We start from the raw sequence: 8,492 nt of genomic DNA on the forward strand, positions 1-8,492 counted from the left end.
GGTCGGAATAATGCATTTATTCAATTGCAGATCTTAAGAAAGTAAAATGATCTAATAACTACATTTGCATTTAAAATTGTTGTACTAGATGTTCTGCTCAGCATAACATTTCTGCAACTAGATGCTGCACTAGAAACATTATATACTGTTGAATTCCCAAACCTTTCCCGAAATTAATTTAGTTCATTTTTGTTTAATTCATATTTTTTCCAAGAAACCCGTGGAAACCAAATAAAACATCTTTCTCTGCTTTTTTATGTATTTCATCTTTAAGACATAAAAATGGCAATGACGGGGCCGCTAAGGTTTATTTGCTTAACATACTATAGAGTGTTTCATGGTTGTCTCAGGGGAACCACACTTTGAACACTTGTAAAATAGTTCTAAGTTAAAGTAATCCATAAAAACAGAAGAACAACAGAATAAGGTTTTACAGTTGTGGCCAATGCAAATGCTATGTCATTTGCAGTAACACTTCTAAAAATACAATCCAATTCTCATCTAATTTTACAGGTGCTACTTTTCAAACAGCATGTTACTTGTAAACCACGTAATGTGGTTTGTCTTTTCTGTTGGCTCAATGGGGTGCAGTTGGATGATTTGTGAAAATTGAACTTTTGGAACATTAGTGTAGAATAAAGGCGGAACGTGAGAACTCCATGTTTGCCTTTCAGTTATGATTGCAATGTTTTCCATTGAGATTATGTCAGGAAAACTATTAAAGACCTCCCTTTCATATCACCTTCTATCTTTATTTACTGGACTTGTGTTTCTTCAATATGGTGGACACTGGGTATATGTGCATATGCTATAGTTTGTGACTCAGTGATCCAAAGTGGTAAGGCCACGGTAGAAACCAGATCCCTGATCTTTTTCTTCTGGGACTGCACTACTTGATGTCCCATCCTTCCTTATCTATTCTTCATGTCTATCTGGAAGAGCACTTCATTACCTCGTCACCATCAGCTAGGAACACTGATCAGTCTCAGAATGTCTTCCTGATGAAGACAGGGGTAATGTTGCAAAATTTTTCTTTTTTCCTGTCTTTTGAATGGAATTTGCCAAAGTTGCCAAAGCTACCTTTTAAGAAAGCATCTTACTTTATTGATCCAATGCATAGGAAAGCTCAAGAGGCCCTTTGGGAGGCTTTTGAAGCAACTACATGCATTTCAGGCTTTCTCTTGCTTGTGCTTTTGTGGCACAGACAACAAAGATTTGATTGCATCAAGATGAAGAAGATCTGTTACCCATACCCTTAAGAAGGATGTGTTAAAGAGCATGGTGGCTATCTTCTTGGCAATTGATCGTTAATGTAACGTCACCATTGAAAGAACTCTCTTTGCGGGTTTGGTAGCAAGATGATTACTGTGGTTCAAGAACCATCAGAGACAAGCCATTTAATGTTGGTAATTGTCCAGCATGTGGCATGACTAAACTAGGCTCCCTTCTCACAGGTTATGACACAAGAGCTCTATCAGTGAGCCATCTTCTGTGGTTTTTGTCTAGATGCTTGAAACATATCACCTCGGATTTTTCCGAATTTGCCAAAGTATAATTAAGCTCACCCTCCACATCAAGGCACACTCTCAATAGGGTGAGCACCTCCTACATAGTGGGTACACAAAGCAGTTTATACTGCTACCAAAACCTTATTAATGTGTTAGGGGAGGTGCAATTAAACCTCCTCCCCATTAACCCCTGGACAGCAAGCTGTAACCAGACTGATGAGGAGCCAACAACCTCAAATATGTGCAAACAGGGAAAAGAAAACATTTTGGTGTGCTAAGCTAGTCTCAGGCTTTGTGTTCCTACTATGTAGTAGGTAAGAGTAGGTTCTCACGCTATTGAGAGTGTGCCTTAACATGGCAGGTGAGCTCATTTATATTATGTTTAGTCCAGACAGTCCATCTTTGCCCTAAACAGCTTGAATGTGCCATATTTGCCACCAAACAGCCAGTCAGTGCCCCAAACAACCTGCCCATGCCATTTTTACTACCAAACAGCCTGCCTGTGCCCCTGCCCACACCACTTACCAGCAGGAGTGGTGTGTCTCTCTCCCTCTGTGCTGTATGCCGGCAGGTCCAGCATGCAGGAACTGGATGTTATGTCACGCCCTGCACACTTCCTCAGTCAGACACAGCATGCAGCAGGGGAGAGCTAGTATCTTCTGGCCCAGAGCAAATAAAGCCAAGTGGCCTCATCAGCCCTTTGCCCCCCTAACATATGCAGTGGCACACATATGTACACACAGTTACACAAAGGTGCACACTCTAACATAAATACACATGCTTACACTTACTTACACTAACATTATATGTACATATATGTACATTCATACACACGACATGACCAACTTTGTGGAAATTTTGGATGAATTCAAGGGGAAGCAGGAACGCAATGGTAAAGGTGAAGCTGTTCTCACAGTGTGTGAACACTAGAGAGAAAGCTGACCATGGTGTGCACAAAGAGTAGGTTTAAAGGGGAGGACAAGTGGTTGCGGGGACCCCAGGGCCCTCCAGAGTTGTGGGCCAGGTTGCATCTGCGACTTACCATACACTTACACATACATTCATACATAATTGCACACGCCCTCTCTAAACACTACACTTTTAGATATATACTTTTATAAAATGAAAAATGTAGCTCTTGTTAGGATATTTATTTAGAAAAATGTTAAAGGCATGTATGCATGTGTCTTTCTGAGTCGATTTACACCAGCAATGGAGGGTTTGCATGTGATATTCAGTTCATCTATGTTTCCAGGTGGTTCTCATTTGATCTATACACGCAGTGTATGTACCTAAAATACAGAGTATTAACTTGATTTCTATGTTTCCATGTGGTTCTTATTTGATCTATACACGCACTGCAGGGTTTGTATGTGATATTCAGTTGATCTCAATTTCCATGTGGTTCTCATTTGATCTATACTTGCGTTGTATGGTTTGTATGTGATATTCAGTTGATCTCTGTTCCCATGTGGTTCTCATTTGATCTATATAAACAATGCAGGGTATTAACTTGATTTCTATGTTTTCATATGGTTCTTGTTTGATCTGTACCTGTTTCTTCTTTGATCTATACCCGCAATACAGGGTTCGCATGTGTTACTCAGTTGATCTGTTTCCACGTTAATCTCATTTCATCCATACCTATAATGCAGGGTTTGCATGTGAAATTTAGTTTATCTCCATGTTTCTATGTGGTTCTCATTTGATCTATACCTGCAACGCAGGGTTTGCACGCATTATTCAGTTGATCGATGTTTCCATATGGTTCTCATTTGGCCAGCAGCAGACTTGGCGCCCCCCTGCCAATGCCGTCCCCCACTAAGTGCCACCTGGACTGAAGCGGCCTTACTTCTGGGCCACTTGGCTGTGCTTGCCGCTGAACTCAAAGCAACTAGCCCTCACCTGGTCTCCCTTACATGTACACACATATATGCCTATTTCTTTTTCTGTTGATTATTCCTCAAATCATATCCCCCCCCAGTGCATTGCTTTGCCCAAGGGCCTACAATGCTGTTAAGATGACCCTGCACCTGTGCAACTGGTGCAGCCTCTGATGTAAAACACAGAAGTCTTCAATATTATAAAGTCACACTGTTCAACATATATACCTAGAGGTATATATACCTAGAGGCTCAGAACAATGCTGTTTTAGTATCTACTGAGGAAAAGGAAAGTGTTTTTCCATTTTATCAAGACAACTCTATGCCTGATGATTGCCTCCAGATGTGTAGTCTCTTGAAGTTTGACTCACATGAGCCCACTGTAGGATATGCCATCTCTGTCTATGGATGGTTTTACTTAGATCCCAAGCCAAGTATATCCAATACAACAGACATTTTTGGGGGCTAGGGCCCTCATATGGCAGAAAATTAGGTGCATGGTCTGTGGTCAGTATATAAACAGCTGCATTTGTCTAACAATTGGCAATAGTGGGTCAGGGGAGTGTTGGTAAAACACTTGTCATCTTTCATGGAGGGCACCAGTACAAAGTTAAGACACCATTGTAGCATAGTCACCCATGTCTACAATAGAGGCTACCCCTGGGTTGCCAACACTTGTTTTTAAGTGAAGTTTTTGAGTTGGGTTTGGATAGGCTAGGTTAGATATTGATAGTAAAAATCCCAATAATCTGTTTAATCACTAGATTAACTACTTCAATTGATTCTCACTTACTTTTTACTCTACATCATTGTTGGTGGGTGTAATCAGTATTTTTGTATATGGATGGTAAATGATGCTTGACTAATGATTAACAATGTACCATAGCACCAGAGCATTATGTCAGTTGTGCTACTGTAAGTCTCAGGTAGATGTTTTGTTTGGATTTAGTGTACAGGTGTTGCTGTTTGGTGACCCCCAACTACCTGTCCAGGTTCCTCCCAGTCATGTCTACTCTTGCCCAATTCCCTCTCCTTTAAAGCCTAACTCTGGATAGGCCCTCTTCTATGCATGGCTAGTCCTGTCCCTTGTCATGGTTACACCTCCTTCTTGCATCCTATAAGAGAGGGAGTTCCTTTATGATACCTGGTGGTGTCTCCCACATATCATGCTACTTGTGCAACCAATCCCATACTTTTGTGCGTGTCTGCATGCAGAAAAAGTGTAACACACAAAAGTGTAAGAATGTATTATCATGCATCACATAAATCCCGCAGGTAGCCATATGTATGTTATTCATAGGCTGCTGGCCTTTATTTTCTAGGTCTGATTGTAATCCCCAGTCCGTTTCTGTATTTAAGCGATCATTCACCTCATTTGATAAAATGATATGCATTACAAGCTCTGCTACACATTGAGATGTGTATTATATAAGTGGGTTTGATTCCGGCTCTACAATTTGATTTATAAAGAAAGATGACTGAAACATTAATAGCCAAGAAAGCTTCTTAAATAGTCTGAATTCTGAAAGATGGAATTTCTGGCTTCCATTTTCCATTTCAAAATGTTGCATCCAGTTGTTTTATTTAAGACAAAATCAATACAAAACATAATTCTAAGTTCTGTTGAACAACACCTTTATTGTGAATATTTCCTGGATCAGAAATGTTTAGAGGTAGGTAGAGTATACCAAGTCATACTCTGAGCCTCGCCTCTCACTAGCCCATTAGATACAGAAAGATACAGATGAGAAAAGAGAAAAACAAATACAGTCACTATTAACGATCAATGCCAAATACAAAGACTCTCAGGGGTTGGATTTCACATGAGTTAGATTAGCACTGGTCAAAGTCTCCTTTTTCTACCTTGCAGTATAAGCTAAATGATATGTATTTTGTTGATACTAAAATGACCCTACTCTGCCCATTTTGAGTGGCACCCACCAAGTTACCCAATCCTTCTTCCATATTACCCTGGCCAACATTAGTCTTGATACATGAAACGTAAATTCAGACCTAGAAATTTTAACATAGACTGCAAAAAAAATAATAATAAAAAAAATATATATATATTCTACATCCTAAGTCAGGAAAAGGGCAAGCTGTCCATACAAGGTCACTTTGGTACCTGGGACAAAGTTTGTGGAAGCGCTGCCATTTTGCAGAAGTTTGCCAGGAGGCCAGACTAATCAAGACAGAATCCATGTGCTATGTTCTGGCACTTGCAGTCTGCTTTATTCTGGAGCTTCACAGAGAAGCAGACAGAAGAAGACACAAGGGGGATTGAACCAAGAACAAGAAGATGCAAAAGAAGAACAGGAACTATGCTGGAAGGAGACAGGAACACAGAATTGATCCGCGGAGAAGTTAGGAAGACATTCAGAGAGAACGTGAATGAGAGTGTGAGTGAGTGAGAAAGAGTGTGAAAGAGCGTGAGTAAGAGTGAAAGAGCCAAGGAAATTCAAATGATTTGTTTTCAGATTTGTACAAATCCAAGTGCACTTAAGGTTGAAACGTTGGGTAAGATGTCACAGGTACAGGATAATGCTCTTCGTTGTCTACTACAGTGCTGGTGATCTTAGCCAACAGGCCAAGAAGCAGCTGTTACACTAATGAAATGTACTGTTGATTGTGGAGCATATATTATATTAGCAGTACTGAAATGCTGTCTGTTTTTTGTTTATGTGCTTATTATTGTGATGTAGTCTGGGTAGACAATGCTTTTATGGTTAAAGCCACCTTTCTTATAGTTAAGGCAGCGTTTGTTGTGCCTCTTTGTACTTACATAGATCTTCAGGGGCTTTGATTAGAGCAGCCATTTCAAAAATAGACTCTAATATTTGTTTATAGGATAAAATAAAATCGGATTCTTCTTCCTTCTTCTGACTAGGGAAATAATTTTTTTTTGCATGTACTTTTCTAAGCACATTCTGAGCAAGACTGTTGTAATTAAAGTATCCACTCTCTGACAAAGTTAAGCATGAAGGCATCTTCAGGTCTATATTTGATATATCAATTAGAGCTCTTTGATGCTTCAGTCATCTGTGAGACACTATAAGTAATATATATATATATATATATATATATATATATATGTATATATGTAACATAAATACATATTTAGTGAATGCAACAATGTTATCGTCAAAATATACTTATTCAAGGGATGCTAAATTAAAATACTTTAATGTTTTTCCTTGAAGCTATATTGAGCTTCATTACATGTTTCAAATCTGCGTCTTATAAAAGGAACGATGCAATGTACCATTGTAAAGTGTGTGAGTACTTTAATATATATTCTACCCTGTATACTCATAGCTATCATTAGACCTCCATGAATCTGACAAGAGCCAGCTCTTGCTGATGGTGGGTATACCACACGTGCACACTGGTAAGCAGGAGATGTGTTCATCCATTATTCATTGTGCCCCCTCCCAATCGAGTCATGACAAGTTATCCTCATTTCTGCACAATTGGAATGAACTTATGTGGGGCTTGTTTGCCTTGATTAATGCAGAGCCTCTAGACAGAGGTGGAGGTGTGTGCAGTCAAGAACGTTCTTTCATGGTCGGCACACCACTTGTGCTGGTTTGTGGTATCACAGCCTGGAGGCAGGGCCGGCCCAAGACTTAATGCCGCCTGGGGCGAAGTTTAAAATGCCGCCCCCCCGCCGACGCCGGGGGGGGGGCATTTTAAATTTCGCCGACGCCATTATCTACCCTAACCACCCCCCCGGTACTTACCTTTAAACAGTCCTGCGGCGAGTCTCCTTGCTCTGCCACGGTGCCGGCTTGTAATGCTGAGCGCCGTAAATTGACGTCACTTCCGGCGCTCAGCATTACAAGCCGGCACCGTGACAGAGCACGGAGACTCGCTGCAGAGGAGAGAGGGGCGCCGAGCGGGTAAGTGAAAACCACTCGGCGCCCCTCTCCTCCGCTTAAAAAAAAAGCGCTTGGGGCGGCAAAGTGCCGCCCCTTCAACAGTGCCGCCTGGGGCAATTGCCCCAGTGGGCTCCATTGTAGGGCCGGCCCTGCCTGGAGGCCAGCATCAGGCAGTGCACAAGGTCTGTACTTCACTGATCTCCACCTCTATCACACTGGCCACCAGGGATGAAGCTCCATCAATGGCTGCAGGACCAACTGGGAAGACCCAGTGCCTCATTATTATTTAAGAAGCCCCTAGAATTTTGTTACATGACTGTAATAATACATTTAATAACATTTAACCCCTTGTACAAAAAACAAAGGCAAAAAAAACAAACACGAAGAATGTGCACGAATATTCGCCCGAACCCAACACAGGAACTGGCGAATATACATGGAATACCAAGATTTCCCCCCCACGAAGACGAACACGAAGAGATGGCCGGCGCCCAAGTCTAGTTTCTCTCTTCAAGAGCTATCTTTAATTTTAGGTTGTTTTCATGGGGACTCATTACCAAATCAAGGACTCATTTTGGCATTGACTGGAGAACCAACAAATCATATTTTAATACTTATAAATAGCCTGCAACGCTGTGCTTTAAATTAAAAAGGAAAGCCGTTGATAAGTAAATACTGTAAAAGCTAACTATGAAATGCACTGGTTTAATAATTTCATCTGTGCAACAGTTTATTTTGCTTAAATTCAGAATATACAACTGCACTTTTTCGCATCACACTTCCTGTAGTGCGCAAGCGACACCGATCGTCTCAGCACCCCTATTGGGATTAATTCACAACCCCTTCTAGAATGCCATGACTTTTAAATTGAAGAGGTACTAGAACGAGGCTCTCCAAAGTATTTCACGTCTTTTCCATTGATTCTGCACTGCTTACGACAGTAGGTCACGCCAGCAGCTCTAGATGACGTCGTAACGAGCACAATACGGCACAAAGCCTTCATTTTTGTGCTCTATAAAATGAGATCTCATGACCTCTTGCATCTGCTTTCTCTGCGCAATGAAAGGGAAAGAAATAGAGGCAGACATCCATTTATGCAAATATTTAGAATACATTTTTTATTGGTAACCTGGACCAGTTTCATAAATATGAATAAGATTAATTACCGAAAAAGAAGAGCTTATAGATATAGTGTTTTAAATGGAAGGAAATCCAATCTATAT

The sequence above is a fragment of the Spea bombifrons genome, chromosome 2 (assembly GCF_027358695.1).
Source record: "Spea bombifrons isolate aSpeBom1 chromosome 2, aSpeBom1.2.pri, whole genome shotgun sequence".
NCBI classification, from domain to species: Eukaryota; Metazoa; Chordata; class Amphibia; order Anura; family Pelobatidae; genus Spea; species Spea bombifrons.